The 18560-nt window shown below is 42.7% G+C and overlaps 1 protein-coding gene across 25 annotated transcripts in view; it reads left to right on the top strand.

Moving 5' to 3' along the window:
• DAB1 (DAB adaptor protein 1) overlaps positions 1 to 18560 on the top strand; it is a 1169270-nt gene that overhangs the window by 832511 nt on the left and 318199 nt on the right. The window lies entirely within an intron of this gene.

Raw genomic sequence — 18560 nt, 5'->3', positions numbered from 1 at the left:
GAGCAGATCATCTAACCTCCTGGTTTTCCCTTTTTGTCCCTTAAAATCAGGATAAAATGACATAGAAATAAATGCTGAGCATCTAATATAGAGCCTTGCACATACTCAATAATGGGTGAAAACAGCAATGGGAAGCATGTAGTATTTTCATTTTACCAACATCGATGGGCATTTACTCAATAACCTATTTGAAGTTCTGTACTTGTTCTACAAAGACTAGTCATAGTTCTCAAGTATCTCGTAATCCAGATAGGAGAGGCATGGACTTACAGGGATGGGAAACCAGAGGCAGAATAAGGCTGAACAAAGGGCATCTTCCCAACCTTGTAATCTAGTATAGTGCCTGGTTCTTGTGAGCACTTAGAAATACTTGTTGAAGAAGTTGAGTGGAAAAGATAAGGAATGGGACGAAAGGTAAAAACACCACCACCACCACTACCAGCAAAAACCCTATGTGTTCATTCTTCCTGTGTGGGGTTCTCCAGAGAAGCAGAACCAGTTAGGATATGTGTGTATATATAGAAAGAGATTTATTATAAGGAACTGGCTCATGTAATTATAGAGTCTAGCAAGTCCAAAATTTGCAGTGTTGGCCAGCATGCTGGAGATCCAGGAAAGCCAATGGTGCAGATGAAGTCTGAAGGCCATCTGCTGGAGAATCCTCTCTTGCTTGGAGAATCTGGTCTTTTTGCTCTAACTAGGCCTTCGACTGATTGGGTGAGGCCCACCCACATTATGGAGGACAATCTGCTTCCTCAAAGTTCACCAATTTAAATGTTAATCTCATCCAGAAACACCCTCCAAGTTGACATATAAAATTAACCATAACACCCTGGAAGTAATTAATTTAAACATATGCATCAGAAAGGCTCTACATTACTAGAATGTCTGAGTCTAAATCTTACTCCTTTAGTTCCTATTTGTGTTATCTTTGGGCAAATTATTTGATTTCGTGCCTTGGTTGCTTTGCCTCTAAAATGGAGATAATAATAGTGGCTTATCTACAGAATGGTTATGAAATTTAAGTGAAATAATACAAGGCATTATGTTGTTGAGTGCTCCATAAACCAGAGCCGCGGTTACTGGTAGTATTAGAAACACACAAGCGTGTAAGTATAGGGTCACCCTAGTCAAGCCTAAACTCTTCATATAGTTTAAAAACCTATTTTAAGCAGAAATGTTTTTAGATTAACATTAACACATTTTCATGTTGCCATTTAAGTATTGTTTGTCATCCACTGTGCTTAAGTCTTTTATGTGCATTTTCTGATTTAATCTTTATGAGAAGCAGGGTATTAGGTATAGTATTGTGCTTATGTCCAGATGACACATGGAGGCTTAGAGGGGTTAAATGATTTATTTCAGGGAGCCTGGGTGGCTCAGTTGGTTAAGCATCTGACTCTGGCTCTGGTCATGATCCCAAGGTCCTGGGATGGAGCCCCATGTCAGACTCCCTGCACAGCTAGGGGTCTGCTTCTCCCTCTCGCTCTGCCTTTCCTCTTTCTTTTTCTTCTTTCCTTCCTTCTTTCTTTCTTTCTTTCTTTCTTTCTTTCTTTCTTTCTTTCTTTCTTTCTTTCTTTCTTTCTTCTTTCTTCAAAGAAAAGAAAGCTTTAAAAATAAATAAACAAATGATTTACTCTGGGTCATACAGAGAGGGGCTGAATGGGTCTCCTCCTGGTTCATTTTCCACCTTACTCCATCTGTGTTATTGGGTGGGACAGAGCCAACCAGGTCTAGGAGTGTTTCTTCTTTGCGTTGGAAATGCAGTCATTTTGGGGAGTTCAAATTTGATAGTCTCCATTTCATGCAAAGGGATTGCAGGTACTCACATTTTACAAGTGGTTTTGATTCTTTCTCTGCTTTACTTATTTCTTTTTTGACTGTAGTTAGGCACCCTTTGAAAATGACAGGTACAAAATTTGCCATATCTTATGCACTTGGTAGCTGAGTCATTATTTCTGAGTAGGGAGAAATGACAAATAAACACATGTAGGTTTTTATACAAGCTCAGTGTCAGCAGACTGGGCTCTCTGCAGCTGAATGGCTCCATGAAAGTCAATGATGGCCTTAGCTGAGTTCTACTTGCTTTCACTCCCACCAGGGGGCCAGTAAAACTCAGGTTAGTCTCTGCTCTGGGAAAATCACGTAAAAAGGGGTGTGTGTGTGTAATGTTTGTGCACACGTGCTTATGCATGACCCTTTAGCCTCTTTCCTGCCTAACTTGTTATCTTACAGCTAACTTGTTATCTTTATCCCTAGTTATCACATTATAGAATTGCTGAACAGGATTCCCAGCAGTTCCATAGTGAGCGGTGGTCTTTTATGCCTCTGGGCTCCTGAGTTCTTCTTCTCTTGAATGTTCAACTCCCTCCTTTATCTACCTGGTGAACTCCTACTTACGCTTCAAAACCTGGTTTAGATATCAGCACCGTGAAGGATTTCCTGCCTTTCCTATGTGTCCCCAGATGAATTCCTTCCTCCTTGGTGGCTCCTCTTGGACTTGTTAATATCTCTGTTGGCTGTCCTAATGATACTGCAGTATACTTATTTCGATCAGAAAATAAGTATACTGTACTTATTTGGAAAAAGCGTTTCCAGAGCCAGTACACTGCAGTGGTTAAGATAAAAGATTTTATAGTCTGAAAAATCTTAAGTTTGGGTCTCAGATCTGCTATAACTTGAGCAAGTGACACATCTTTGTGAAGCATAGTTTTATCACCTGCAGACCGCAGATCATGGTGCATCTCTTCGTAATGTTGAGGAGGTAACCGAGAAGCAACTAGCATAGCACCCAGCCTCTGGTGAGAAAGCTGGTGTGGCTACCTCTGTACTCTGTCTTTTCTGCTTCATTAGGGGCCTCATCCTATGTATTTCTGTATCTCTGGCTCCTGGCACAGTGTGCTCAGTAAATCTCTAGTAAATGCTAGAGATTCAAGTGAGTTGAATCTATAGAATCATTTTACAAATCCATAGGTTGAGGTTTGCATAGTTTACCAGAATTGTCCACCGAGGGGACTTTATTTTTGTCCTCATGTCAGTGCATGTGACTGAAGCAGCTCTTTGTCTTTGAAGGCACCTGCTGCCAGATGTTTTGACCTGGTGTGGCGTCCCCCTGGAATTTGGGGCTTTACTTATCTTTCATTCCCAAGGTCAGTGTGCCTTTCTAGTGCCAGTCAGAGGTATAGGCATGCCTTTGATTGGTTCAGCCAGATAGGAACTTCGAGTAGTTGCCTCTTTCCCTGAGAAGCATCCTATAGCGGTAAGCTGAGTACAGAGAAAATTTCTTCCCTTCAAGTCTCAGGGCCAAGTGGTAGCTGTGTTGTGCTGTTCTTGTGCACGTTTCACTAATCATTTTAACACAGTCAAGTAAGCATTAGCACTTGGTTGGTTATTACACAGCTTTGAAACCGTAGGAGACGTTAGCTCTATCAGTGGTTGATGATGGCAAGCAAGGAAGTAGTACAGAGTGATGAAATCAAACAGATCTGTGTTCAGATCCTGGCTGTGCCCCTTGGAAGCTGGTGGGACAGAGGGCCAGTCTTAAAGTTCTCCATGCCTTAGTATCCCCATCAAAATACAAAGAACAAGGTTAAAAATAGTGTCTACTTTCTAAATACGATGGTTAAATGACTTAATAGATGTTGAGCTTATCACAAGGCTTAGTGCATGGTAAGTTCTCAATATAGGACAGCCGGTCGGGGAAGTGATTCAGGATTGTGTCCCAGCATGGGCTAAAAGACAGAGAATTGGGTTCTTGGTGAGGTGGCCGTTTAAGGAATTAGGTACCTTTATAAATATTTGGGTCAATTGCAATGGTGTAGAAACGAAGGATTCTATGCCTGTCATTTCTTGCCCGTGAATAACTCTGTCTGTCTCAGGATAAATACATAATAGTGAGATTCCACAGATGTAATTGTTAAGAAAGAGAGGCTTCAGTCAGTATTTTAGTCATAAAAATGTATGTCTTTGTGATGACCCTTGGACAGAGTACAGATGTGTGGAATTCATTTGTGTTCATACCTTTATTTTTGCACCCCCTCAGGAGGAAAATCCTCCCCATCCTGTGAAAGTCGCTGATGCGGAGCCCCTGTGCAGACACTGAAATAATGCATGTTGCTTTTCCCTGGAAGGGGCCTAAGTGGTAGGACTATATGTTAATCATCAGTCCTGAAAGGTGTCATTTAGCAGCGGGGGAAATATGTTACTCTGTGCATTAATGGAAAAGAGATTATTTTCAAACATTTCAAAACCCCAAGGATCCTCTTCAAGGAACTTCCTTTTTTTCTCTCTCTCTTTCTTACCCATTTAGAGAAAAGGTGCCACAGCTTTCCATGATTTAGAAATAGGGCTGCAAGTCTAGCAGAAGAAGCTTAATGTCAGAAAATTCAAGGTAGAACATGTGATGCTCAGTCAGTGTGGGTGCTGCTGTAGCCTGGACCACAAAACCATGACACACACGTGACACAAAAATGTTATACCCAAAATATGTTCTCTTTTTTTTAAAAAAAAAAAAAAAAAAAAAGCAAGGTCAGAGAAAGATCACTACTGACGCCTGATGGTTTGAGATGGAAGACATCTCAGAGCATGAAAGAGAGGTGAAAACAAAGACAAGTGGAACAAAAATGGGCAGTTTTCTGGGCCAAGGGTCATAGATGAAGAAGGCTTGAAGGGTGCGGGGTCTCTTGAATGGTGGGGAGGGTCAGGGTCACTTGTTCAGAAGTTGAGGGGCTGAAGGTTTTCTGTTCTCAGGGGAGCAAGGAATGGGTCTGAATTGTATGTCGGCTTCCATGGCCTTTCTTACGGCTGGACTGACCTCTGCCTCCAGGGGTAAGGGGACACTGATGTCAAAGAACGAAGGGGCCAGGCCAAAGACAGCAGGTGTGGAAGAACCCAAACCACTGGTAACTACAGGAGGCATTTCCAGAGGCCAAGCAACATGGCTCAGGCTTTGCATAATTGGTTCAAGTCAGACAGGGAGAGGAGAGGGTTGGCTGCAGTCAGATTTGAGAAGTCGCCGTGGAGAAGGCGCACTTGGATAGGGGAGAAAGGCATTTGAGTTGGTTTCCTTGAGGGATAGATTGGTTTTCATTCCTGGCTCTGGTGGGGGGGGGGGGGCAGAGGGGGATGATGTGGGGCAAGGTGTGTCCCCTCTGTGCATCAGCTGCTTCACCTGTACAATGAGGTGGTAAAGCCCAGGTTCCCTGTCCTTAAGAGCTTACATGAGGCAGTAACTATAGGATGTGCACTCCTGGGCCCGACATATAAATAAATATGAATTCCTGTTTCACAGCTGCCTTTCGGGTATTTTACACCTACTTCTTTCTCTTGGAAGCCAGAGATCAGGAGTCGCTTCCTACTTGTAGAGTCTCTGTCCATCTTCAAACCTGGACACAGCTACCCCAGTCTTCAGCTGTCCCTCTGTCTCCTTTGCAGCTATTTTAGCCCTGGGACATTGTGGCGGACTTCTTAATTTATTGGTGATCTGTTTCCTACAGTAGACAGTGAGCTTCTAGGGGGTGGGGGCAGGGAAATGTCTGTACCCATCTCTCAGCACAGGGGCAACCCTCGATAAATGTTGAACGTGTCCACTGGTGGCTCCTTCCGGCTCTTGTTGAGATGTCACTTGAGATGACTTTATATTTCCATGCTCCCCCTCAATACCCTTGATTGCTACACGTAGTGGGATGAAAGGACCAGATGCTACATCCATGTAGGAGGGAATCTGAGAGGTTTTCAAGTTTAGTTCATTTCCGTGAGGTTAGAATGGAAACATTCTAATGGTATCTGAGGAAGGATGGAGCCCTGAAGCCCACCCACAGCCAGCAGCATGGTGACCCCCTCCTTTTACCCTGCACCCCTTACTTACCTGAGGCTTGTTCTTTTTTACAGTGACTTAGTCACTATAGGATTGGGAAAGCAGATCTGATACTTAAAAAAAAAAAAAAAAAAATACAGCCCTAAAACCAAGTTAGAATAGGCCTTTTAGGTTAGCTGTGCTATTTTTGTCTTTCATTAGTGCTGATAATTAGCAGAATTAAGAATGGGCACTTAAATTATGGTTTAGACAACAGAACATCTCTAGGAATGAAATTACCATTCAGCTTACATTTTCAGTGAGATCTTAAAATCACTGAAATAAAATGAGTCTGAAGAATGCTCTGATGCTGGGGGCTCTGAACTCCAGAGCCAAAGTGGATCGTTGAAATAATGATAAAAATTGTGGTGATCACCATTATCTCATTCATTTGTGCAGCAAATTAGAGTTTATAAGGCTGTTTCATATCACTAGGATCTTCGCAAATTAGAACAGGAAGGGAACATAGAAGTCAAGTGATGCAACCCCTTCATCTTATGCGTGAGGGTACTGGGATTTGTTGTTGCTTTATTTTTTTAAGATTTTATTTATTTATTTGAGAGAGAACGAGCACATGCATGGGCAGAGGGGAGGAGTAGAGGGAGAAGCAGACTCCTAGCTAAGCAGGGAGCCCACTGTGGGACTTCGATCTCAGGACCCTGGGATCATGACCTGAACCAAAGGCAGAGACACTTAACCGACTGAGCCACCCTGACACCCACTGTGGCTCAGTCAGTTAAACATCTGACTCTTGATCTCAGCTCAGGTCTTGATCTCAGGATAATGAGTTCAAGACCTGCATGGGGTGTAGAGCCTGCTTAAACAAACCAACAAAGAAACAAACCAAACCTCACTCCAAATGTCTAGAAAACTGCAACTATTATTACTTCAGGACAGCTTTGCTGGGATATTCTTGTATTTCATTACACACACTTCTCATGCATCAGTTTGAACCTGGCCATTTATGCTTTAAATCTAAATACTAAAAAATGGATCTTTAAAAAGCAACTGAGAATCTTTTTTAAATTGTGCTATAATTGTCATACCATACTATATTAGTTTTAGGTGCACAGTGCCATGATTTGATACATGAATACATTGTGAAATGATCAGTCATTTCAGTTAACTTCTACCATCACACACAATTATAATTGTTTTCTTGTGATGAGTACTTTTAAGATCAGTACTCTTAGCAACTTGCAAATATACAATAGTGTTTGTTCTTGTCTGTAGCTTCCATGCTGTATCCCAAGGACTCCTTTATCTTATAATAAGAAGTTTGTACCTTTTGCCCACTTTCCTCCATTTTGCTCACCCACCAGGCCTATGTTGCAAGGCAGGCAAGGCAGATGTTATTATTCCCACAGTACCAAGTGAGGAGGTCAAGAATTAAGGATGAGAAACGTTTGGGCTGAGTTGATGCGGTGGAGTGGCCTTTGTCACCACCTGGCTGACTCTAGGTCCCCTCTTGCTTTGTGTGGTACATCTTTGTTGACAGCTTGACCTGCTCAGGGGGGCTTTCTTGACCTTTAACCAACTAGTCCCTCAGCTTCCTGCCTGCCCCATCACTCTCTCTCCTCAACCTGTTTGATGCCATTACTCTTACATCTACCTAATGTTCTAGAAGGTCTATTTTACTTGTGGGTTTTCTCCACCAGACTGCAAGCTTCATGGACCTCTGTTTTGTTCACAAGTAGAATCTGAGCACCTGAAACAGTGCCTGGCATAGCATAGATACTCAATAAATATTTGTTAAATGATTGAATGAATATTGAAGGAGCTAGACGGCATATAGAGAAAGTCATGTGGAGACTAAAAAAAAGGCAAAACCCACTGTATTTTGAGAACTTAAAACATGGGTCAGAAAAATGGCCAATCTACTTGAAGCTGTAACTTCAACTTTTAAGTCCTTCATCCATTGAACAAATACTTCAGAGGACTTCCTGGATTCTGCACACTGTTCTAGGTGTTGGGGAACTGCTGTAACCAAACAGATTAGGAATTCTCATCAGAGGAGAGCTTCCATTTCTGGGACATGAGGTGACAATAAATATATTAAATAAATTAAATTCATAAATAAATTTGTAAATTTGCATCTGTATGTTACTATAATAATTAAAGTGTGAGTAGAAAAGCAAGGGGATGCTAAGAAGTGTGGTGGCTTCTTTTTAAGTGAGGTAGCCAGGAAGGTCTTTCTGAGAATTGACATCTCAATATTTGATGAATATTTAACCATTAGTTTGTTGAAAGGATGAATGTTTTAAAATACTAATTGTTTCTGCCTCAGAGTATCTGTGAGTAAAGTTACTTTACTTCTTCAAGGAAAATGTATAGAAGGCTTTCAAGTTCCTCCCTGTGAAAGCAGGTTGGAGCTAAAATATTACCTGGGTTTTGCCTCCATCCTTGCCCTCCTCCTCCCTCACTTCTCTGAAACCGTAAGAGCAGCCACCCTGGAGCTGATTGTGGTGAAGCCATGATTTCAGCGTCACTCAGCCCAGTGAAGCCCTTTTGTGAGGCAGAGAGTGCAGCCTGGGCCCGCAGAGGCCTTGACTCACCGCTTGGGTTCTTTTTTTTTTTTTTTTTTTTTTTTTAGATTTTATTTATTTATTAATGAGAAACACACAGAGAGAGAGAGACAGAGACAGAGACAGAGACACAGGCAGAGGAAGGAGCAGGCTCCATGCAGCGAGCCCAACTGGGACTCGATCCCGGGTCTCCAGGATCACGCCCTGGACTGAAGGTGGCACTAAACTGCTGAGCCACCCGGGCTGCCCACTGCGTGGGTTCTTGAGCTGTGCTGTCACCTTCGACCAGTCACCTCTCCCAGCCTCAGAGTTTTCATTTTGTAAACGATGATAATAGCTTTACTGGCCATGTTTTCTAAAGTGCCTGCCCATGTACAATAGTAGCTCAGCAAATGTTACTCTCTTTCCTCTTTTGTATCAGCTGTGCATTAAAATGGCCCTTGCTGCAGGGGAGTAGAGTACAATGCAAGCAGGAAAACTAAGAAATGAGGAGTCTTTTCCAGAGCAAATGCCCCCAGTGATTGTGGTGACCTGGTACAGGAAAACCGTCTCATCCCTTTTAATCAGATTTTCAACATTATGAAGGCTCCTGCTATTACAGTGTTGTTTTTTTGTTGGTTTTTTTTTTTTTTAGATTTTATTTATTTATTCATGAGAGACACAGAGAGAGGCAGAGACACAGGCAGAGGGAGAAGCAGGCTCCATGCAGGGAGCCCAATGCAGGACCCGATCCCAGGACCCCAGAATCACACCCTGAGCCGAAGGCAGACACTCAACCACTGAGCCACCTAGATGCCCCTACTACATTAGTTTTGCCTTAAAACTAAACTGCCAGTATTAAAATTCTTTTGTTAATCTTTTTTTTTTTTTCTCATTTAGTAGGTGAAAGATTATAGAATTTCTGAGTCAGGTGACCAGATGCTGGCTATCACTTAGACATAAGGCCTCATCATCGAGATGCAGGAATAGCTCTGGAAAGGTAATGCTGCTGACCATGGACTTTGTGGTAGTGCCAGAGCCTGGAGAGGAGACAGCAGCTTTTCTGTCATCTCTGCTGGCTCTTTTTTTACTCCTCTTCATTTACCAGTGGTGTGCTCTTTGCTACGTGGTGTGCCATATGCTAGGTGCTGTGCCTGGAGATCAGACGGTCTGTGTAGATGCACCTGGCCAGTTGGAAAGGTAGATCCAGCATGGGAACAGAGGTCCTCAGGTCCAGCTCAGAGCTACTTTCATTATATTCTGCCAAAGTGTCAGGCAAGACTGGTGACCCAAAGTCCCAACTATATTATCATTAATATTAGTGATAATGAAAATAATCATCCTGAAGAAATGGGGCTATAAGATAATACAGACGTGCCAGGAACATCAAGGTAGATAAGACTGTCTGTGTAAATACCCTCAGGAGCACTTGATAACAACAAATATCAACTGGCTTCTTGGCTGTGAAGCTCCATGCAAGGGGTGTTTCATGTGCACTATAAAACCCTAGCAAAGCTCTATGATAACTGCAATGTTATACCTGTTTCACAGATGACAGAACAAAGGCTTTTGTGTCTTACCTAATTCACCCTAGGCCACATAGCCTATAGGTGACATGGCTGGGAATTAAACCCTGGTCTGTGTGTCCGAGAGTCTGATCTGGGTGAAGCACAGGTGTTCCTGGGATGGTATTCCATCTTAATGGGATTGCAAACTGGGACAGATATATCCATGCACAGACCTGTCATGAACCAATTACACTTCTCTTCTTTGAGCTGGAAACTTCTCTGTCTCCCCTGGGTTCATCGGGGTGACCATAGGAGTCTTCTCATTTGAGAGAATGCTGGGTATGCCTAAACCCACACCACTTGAGCTAATTGTGTACAATTTAACATTCCCAAAGCGCCGACAGTCCTCATTCAAACCAAGTGTGAAAGTTTTTAAATTAGCTTTCACAGTTTGATTCACAAGCAGCAAATGCAAAACGGCACAGGATTAATTTTTCCAACCATCACCACCACGATGGCATAGCTGAAGGCTATCTCAGCTCATTTCCTTTAACAGAGAAGAGGCTGGGCAGAGGCAGTGTTCTTAGGAGAATGATGTTCTAGAAGAGATCTCAGTCCTCTGGTTGCAAAAAGAATCAGATATGCAGATTACATAGCGGCTGCATGGAGCAGCGTGTGTGAAGAGCAAGAACTTTGGAATTGGATGGTCTTGGATTTGCATGGTGGTTCCGTTGATCTTGCGGTGTGCTGTTCTTGCACACTGGTTGTATGAATTACCTATCTTTAGCCTCAGCTTGCCTCCTTATAAAATGGGTGTAATGTTTCCAAATGTCTGAAAAGCTTTTGGTGAGGATATACTCTGGGTCAATGGCTCGACATAGTGGCTGAAATCTCAGAGGGATCTCAGTCAATCAGAGCTATTATTATTAGTGTCATCCTTGAACTTTGTTTTCCTGCAAAAGCAATGCTCACTGATCAGGGCACCTGGGTGGCTCAGTGATTGAGTGTCTGCCTTTGGCTCAGGTCATGACCCCAGCCAGGGTCCTGAGATCGAGTCCCACATTGGGCTCCCTGCAGGGAGCCTGCTTCTCCTGCTGCCTATGTCTCTGCCGTCTCTCTGTGTCTCTAATGAATAAATAAATAAAACCTTTAAAAAATACTGTCTTAGGGAGGTTTTTTTCCCCTTGGGTGCCATTTATTGAGCTATTGTGTCCAGAGTGCATGGCATTGGAGACAAGGAGATAACAAAACAGTCCTGCCATGAGGAATTCTGCACTTCAGTGCAGAAGCAGACACATGTAGTACAGCATGGTAATTGCTGTGAGGGCACAGAGATGGAGCTTCTGGCCCACCTTGAAGGTAATGGTTATAGAAGACCTTGGGAGGAATCAGAGTCTCAAAATATATGTAGAGAACAGCCAGGGAAAAGGGTTGAAAGTGAGTTCCAGGCAGAGGAAATAGCCCACCACAAAAGCAAAGAGGTGAGAAAAGCAAGGTTTTACTTTGGGAACTCTAGATAGTTCCAGATGGTTGAAACAAACTATGAGCAACTTAACCTTGCCTCAGTTTCCACATCTGCAAATGGGCATAATAATAGCACCCACCTCACAGAGCTGTTACCAGGATTAAGCAAGCAAGTCAAGGAAGACACTAGAATGATGCTAAGTACAAAGTCCGCAGAGAATATTCTCCACACCAAGTAGCATTGAATGGTGTTCCCCAGATGTCATTACCTGTGAGTTCTTGGGACCTTCCCAACCCAGTGGGTCTTCTGTGCCATTGAAAGGGGTTCCTTACACACAGCATTTTCCCTAAACCTGTTCGACCCATTGGATGGGTGAACATTTCCTTTTTATTCCTCGTAATAATCCTTCTCAGGAGTTTTATACTCTAAGGTATGGGAAACTCTATAATTAGATACACCAGACAAGATCTGTTTTTTGGTTCTAAAAGGAATTAACCTAGCTGAAGGTCTAACAGCTCCCCCTCCCCCCAAAGAAAAAGAAAATTAAGAAAATGATTTGTCGCTTTTTTGTTTAGGGATCCATTGTCTTACATATATAGGCCTTTGCTTGGCATTTGAATAAAAACTCACATTCAGAGGGATCAGAATCTGAAGGGTTACAAGGAGTTTCACTTTTACTTTAATTGGTGTCTGATATTCATGCTCAGCTAATAATTTTTTTGGTACAGGTGTCTGTGGATGTGGAGTGAACAGTTGAAATAGCTACAGGGATGAGTCCTATGGCTCGTCGGCCTAGCACTAAAAGCAAGGTTTGCTGTCAGATGATCTTCCAGCTTCCTCTGAGTTCATGCATTAGTGCATGAACCAGACTGGCTCTGATTGGAGCACAGGGAGGAACTGAGGTGGAAGGAAGGGCAGGCCGGGGATCTGGGTGCAGGGGTGCATCAGAGGTCAGCGTGGGAGGTAAGCGATCATGTTCACATCAGACTGCCCACATCAGAATCTCTGCTCTGCACTCAGCAGCTGGGTACCCTGGGACAGGTTGCTGACTTTCCCCTTTGCTAAAATGTGGGTGAAGGGCAGTGGCCCCCTCAGTGAGCTGCTGGGCCTTACAGATGTGAAGCTCCTAGAATAGCACCTACACAGAGGAAGGGCCAAGTGGTGGCAGCTCTGGCTCTGGCAATTCCTGGGCCACTTGGGCAGCTTCTCCCAGCCTCTGTTCCCTGAGATCTTCATGCCCAACAACGGTGCTGGCTGAGGAGATGAAAAGAAGTAAAGTGAATGGGTGCTCAGGACCTGACTGGGGCTGGAGGGACCTTCTTAGGTAGAGTTCAAGTGCTGCTTTCCTCGCTAAGAAGCCTTCCCCATCCCCTGCCCCTGCTCTTGCTTCTTCAGTGCGCCCACGTAAGGTGGTCATGAGCAATACTCGGTGCAGTGCACGCCCTCAGCGCCCGGACACTCAGTAGAGGTTAACTGTTGTTGCATTGAGCCTGTTTGGTCAGAAGTAGCCTGCACACTGCAGCCTCTGAGGGGATTGAAGCCAATGTAGGTTGGGTCTCCCTGTAGCTCAGCAGACGGTTACTGTGGCTGTGTTTCTGTGGTGGCTGCAGGGATCAATACAGACCGCTGCCCAGTCAATTCAAGTACAGTGTAGCTGATGGACAGACTTTACGGGCCATGACCCGCAGATGCGGAGCTTTTCCCGAGCCCTGGCGGCAGGATGGATTTTCACTGTTTGCTCATTAGATCCAGAGTGCTTATTTTCCAACACAGAACACATGCAAATTGACAACAGGCACATGCTTTTAAATGTAATCAAGAAGAATGAGCTTGTGTACCAGCATTAATTTGCCTTAGTCCAGTGTCAGGATTTCCAGAGTTTTATGATACATGCTTTTGTCTGGGGTGTCTTCTTTCTGCAGAAGGGCTCGGGCTTATAAAGTGGTGTCTTACCTCTTCTTCCTATTTTCAAATGAATCAAACTGGGGTAAGTTTGCAGTAATGCCCACTATGCAAATTCCTTTCCACTTGGGGTAACTTGAAGGATACAGGAATGTTGTGTGTGCTCTATGGCATCTTCCAAACATGCCTAAGTGACTGGCATTGAAATACCCATCTGAGGACAAATCCAGGGAATGAATCCAGAGCATCCTAGACTCTGCTCAGTCTCTGCTATCCCCACAAAGCCCCAGAGCACGACCCCCCTGGTGTTCACTTGAAAATTAATTAAGTGCTAGTTCAGAATAACATATCTATTGCTTAAACATTAACACCTTTTGTTGACACTTGACTTTTTGGCACTCAGTGTCACTTCGTCATAACTAGATTGTAAAGACTGTGATAAGGGATCTGTCTTAATTTTTAAATTCAGCACATATTTCTAATCATGGTTTTGAAAACTCATATAACATCTAATACGGCAGTGTGCACCTAGTTATGTTCAGCAAATAGTGGTTGGAGTTTGATTAAAAGGTGACCCTTTAAAAATGAGACTATTAATACCTTAAATATACCAGCTCAATTAATGTGTCAGCCTGAAATCATTGGTCTGTAATCACTTCTTATTCTCACTTTACTTTCTTAAGTATACCCTTTAAAATAGCAATTTAGTAATAAGAATATAACAAAGCCTTTTTAAAGCCTTTGAAAATGGTTTATTAAAGAAAGAAGCCATATTTTTTCTTAAGTCAGTAGGAAGATGGGCAGAAACATTATGGAGATGGACATGCCATGAGTAGGGATGGTGTATCAGGCTTCTCTCATTTGACCTTCCTCAGCAGTAAACTATTCATTGTCCCTGTATGACAGTTGGGGAAACTGAGGCTTATAAAAAGGTAGTAAGTGGGATACCTGGGTGACTCAGTTGGTTAAGCGTCCAACACTTGATTTTGGCTCAGGTCATGATCATGGGGTGGTGAGGTGGAGACCCACTTCGGACTCCACACTGAAAGTGGAGCCTGCTTAAGAGTCTCTGTCCCTTTCCCTCTGCCCTTCCCCCCACTACTTGTGCATGCACGCGTCTGCACTCTCTCTCTAATAAAAATGGTAGTAATCACCAAGATAATATAGCTTCTAAATATTTAGAGTTTATTAACTACTTATAAGCATATATCTCATTTATACCTTTCAGTAAACTTTTGTGGGCATTCTTAGTGGCTTTACAGTTGAGATCATAAAGGCAAGATGATTTGTGCAAGGCCTCTGCACCTGTCAGAGGCAGGACCATGACTAGTACACTGGACTGTGGGTCTCAAAGACCACAGATGAACAATATCCATATCTTATGATCATTCACTGAATGACAATTATGTGAAGATTTATAGGCTTAAAGGGAATTCCAGTTTCCTATAGAATGCTTAAGCACATATAGATACTGTCATATAGGGATCCCTGGGTGGCGCAGCGGTTTAGCGCCTGCCTTTGGCCCAGGGCGCGATCCTGGAGACCTGGGATCGAATCCCACGTCGGGCTCCCGGTGCATGGAGCCTACTTCTCCCTCTGCCTATGTCTCTGCCTCTCTCTCTCTCTCTGTGACTATCATAAAAAAAAAAAAAAGATACTGTCATATATATATGTTCAACCCGGTTCATTTGGTTTATAAGGTTATATCAGATGTCAACTTCTAATTTGAAATTTTTTAAAAAGATTTTGTTTATTCATGAGAGACAGAGAAAGAGAGAGAGAGAGAGAGAGGACAGAGCCAAAGGCGGATGCTCAACTGCTGTGCCACCCAGGTGCCCCTGAAAATAAATTTTATTTTTAAATATTTTATTTATCAGAGAGAGGGAGCGAGAGAGAGAGAGAGAGCACGCGCTCAAGTGTGGGCATGTGAGTGGGGGGAAGGGGCAGAGGGGAAGAGAGAGGCAGAAAATCTCAAGCAGACTCCATGCTGAGCACAGGACTTAACTAGGGGCTCAATCTGATGACCCTGAGATCATAATCTGAGCCAAAATCAAGAGTCAGACATTTAACTGAGCCACCCAGATGCCCCTAATTTTTTATTTTTATTTATTTTTTTGCCCCTAATTTTTTAAAAGAAAGGGACACCTGGGTGGCTCAGTGGTTGTGTGTCTGCCTTTGGCTCAGGTTGTGATCCCAGGGTCCTGGGATTAAATTCCGCACTGGGCTCCTCACAGGGAGCCTGCTTCTCCCTCGGCTTATGTCTCTGCCTCTGTGTGTGTGTGTGTGTGTGTGTCTCATGAATAAATAAATAAAATTTAAAAAAATAACTGAGTCTTTTATCCAGATGTTTAGATTCAGGCTATCAGAGACATTGAGAATGCCTAGTGCAGGGATACAGAGTTTAGGGTTTTCAGGTAAAACTCTATTTCTCTGAATTGGGACATAAGGAATATACTTGGGGAAGGGGGATGGCGAGGAGAAAAAAACATGAACAGAAAGACCTTGAAGTCCTGGAAGTTCCTGGGGAAAGGGAATATGGGTGCTCCTGGTCTGCTGAGGATACTTGTGGAAGCCTGAGCAGTATGAGGAAGCACTTTGGTCTTTTTCCACTCGCTCACTCACTCACATACTCATTAGCAGCTGCTCATGCCATAGGCACTGTTCTGGGTACTGAAGATCCAGCAGGAAATCAAACAGTCTCTGCCATAGTGAGGTGTGCAATGTAGTTGGGAGATTTGCACAATAAACAAAATTAATGTGCAAGTTACATGGTATATTAGAAAGTTTTATGGAGGGAAGAATAGCAGGGGAGATGTATTGGGAGGATGGAGGTAGGGTTTGTAATCTTAAATAGGGAAATCAGAAAGTGGCATTTGAGCAAATACTCTGAGGAAGTTGTGGCTGCCTGCTTTTATGATATCTGAGAGGGAGCAGCAGGTGCAAAGGCAGGAGCGTGCCCTGTGTATTTGAAGCATGGCAAGGCAGCCAATGTGCCTGGAATAGGGCAAGGGAGTGAGAGAAGGTGGTCAGAGAAATTAAGGGAGTTGGGCAGGAAGTTCATAGAGAGCTTTATAATATCATAAGAGAAAAAAATAATAATATCACAAAAGAATCCGATGCTTTTTTGAAAAGAAATTATAGAGGCATCTGAACAGAAATGGAGAAGGTATTCAGGAGGAATTGCAATAATGAGCGAGAAAGATGATGGTGGTTTGCAGCAGAGTGTTAGCTGTGCAACTGGTGAGAAGTTTGGAATCTAGATAGAGTCGTTCAAGTGCTTTTTGAGTCTATGCTTATGTACCAGGCACTGAGACACAGGACGCTGAATAGTTGGAGAATCTGCTTCCATTAGGAGTGAGGAACATGCACTCTGAGTGACTGGTACGCAGCAGGAGAGGCAGTGCTGTGTTTAAGAAGGAGACAGGATTTCAGGGCTCTAGTCCCACCCTGCCACATGCTGGGAGGGGCACCTTGAGAGATAATGATTTAACTTCTGAGTCTATTTTTTTATCTGTTAAATGGGAGGGTGATAGCTACTTACTCGTGTACTTACTACGCGTATAAATAACAAATATGAGTTGCTTAGGGAAATTCTCTTAATAAATCGAGTATACGCAGAGAGGTAACATCTAGAGACTTGATGTTATGATTAAGAGCCCAGACTCAGAAGCCAGACCCCCTCCCACCCTTGTGACTATGTAATCATGGGCAAATTACTTAACCCCTCCATGCCTTTTTTGTAAAATGGAAAAGGCAAGCCTACTTATTAAGACTGGTATATGGATTAACTGGGTTAATATGTAAGCATGTAGAACAATGCCTGACATGTGGTAATTAAAACTAGTCCCTAGCGTTGTTGTGAGTTCCAGGGAAGTTGTTGAGACTGTCCTTAGATCATTAGCATATTTGAGCATCATTCTACTTATTTCCAGGGCATTTTTTTTATTTCAACATCCTGTGAAGCCACATCTTGCCTAAATGGCCAAACAGTTTCAGTGAAACCCCATCCATGTGTTTGGTTCCCTATTTACTCATCCCATACAATCAGGGTACCTCCTTAATTTCTTCTTGGATTAGTCATGTTTACCAACAGCTCCAAAAACACATTCCAGCCTTCAGAAAGCAGACGACAATAGCTATAACAAGGTATTAGAGGTTGTATCAACTTGTCTTACTTGAAGTTAATGTGAAAAATGTGGAGGAAAAATAACAAGGGGAAATTTCGAAAATTGGGCAATGATGTTTAACCAAAATGACATGTGCATCTCTGAATGTAAATGCACAACTGCGTTAATGCCTCGCCGGCTGCCTTCCATCCTGAGGTTTTATCACATCATAATGCAGTGATGAGGTATTTCTTTGCTTTTTTAGTTTTTCCACTTGCAGATGCCAACAATGATTATTTGTAATTTCAGAAATAAAGATGCTCCAAAGCAACATCTGTGATTCCATATTTTTCCGTGGAATTCAAAATGCACATCTTATTCCTATCTGTAACTGGGGAGTATTTGCAGTCAAACATAATTCCTGTGTACTTGATTTAGCTCTGGGCCAGATTGACTAAAAGGTTTTAAAATGGTGCCTCTGCTCTCAGTACCTACACTGTGTGGATTCTCGACCTTTTAATCCCCATTTTCTTTAATACAAATAAAAGAGAGTTTATCAGTTGATTCAGATGAGTGGGAGTGTGCCATGTAAATTTCAAGGAATTATGTACTAAATTACAGTACCCATTTGGGGGCTTAAATATCATTCTCCGCTACACAAAACTGGCATGGATTTTATTTTAAATGAAATGGCACACAGTGGCAGGCAATTATTTTTGTTATTGTGTTTCCTACCCTGGCCTCCAGAACCTAAGGACAAAGGAAGGGGATGTTCATTTATAAGTTGACCTCCTGAATTGTTCTTGAAGTGCAATTTAATCCTCATATCAAGCAAAGTCTAATGCTGTATTTGCCAGTAAAATAGTCATTTGCATTTTTTATTGACAATACAAATTGTGTTTAATCAGGCAGTCGGCGTGTTAGCATTTCCAAATGATTGAAGACCCAGTTTTGTTCAAACTACATCCCATTTTGGGTCAAATGTATTTTGTTCTTTTTAATTATCAGAGCACATAAAGTTGATTTTGAACAGTATGCTTTTTTTTTTTTTTTAATTGTCCATGCCCCACATAGCTGTATCCGATTGTCTCCAGAAGAAAGCCAGGAATCGCTGAGTTCTTAAGTTTACACATTTTACAGATGTCAGCCCAACTTGGAAGAATTGTCAGAAAAGGTTTCTACTGAGTAACATATTTGATTGTTGAAAAGACTGTGGAGAAA

Source organism: Canis lupus, chromosome 3, assembly GCF_048164855.1.
Source record: "Canis lupus baileyi chromosome 3, mCanLup2.hap1, whole genome shotgun sequence".
Lineage (NCBI taxonomy): Eukaryota > Metazoa > Chordata > Mammalia > Carnivora > Canidae > Canis > Canis lupus.
Note: the sequence above shows the minus strand (reverse complement) of the source record. Positions and strands in the feature narration are given on the sequence as shown.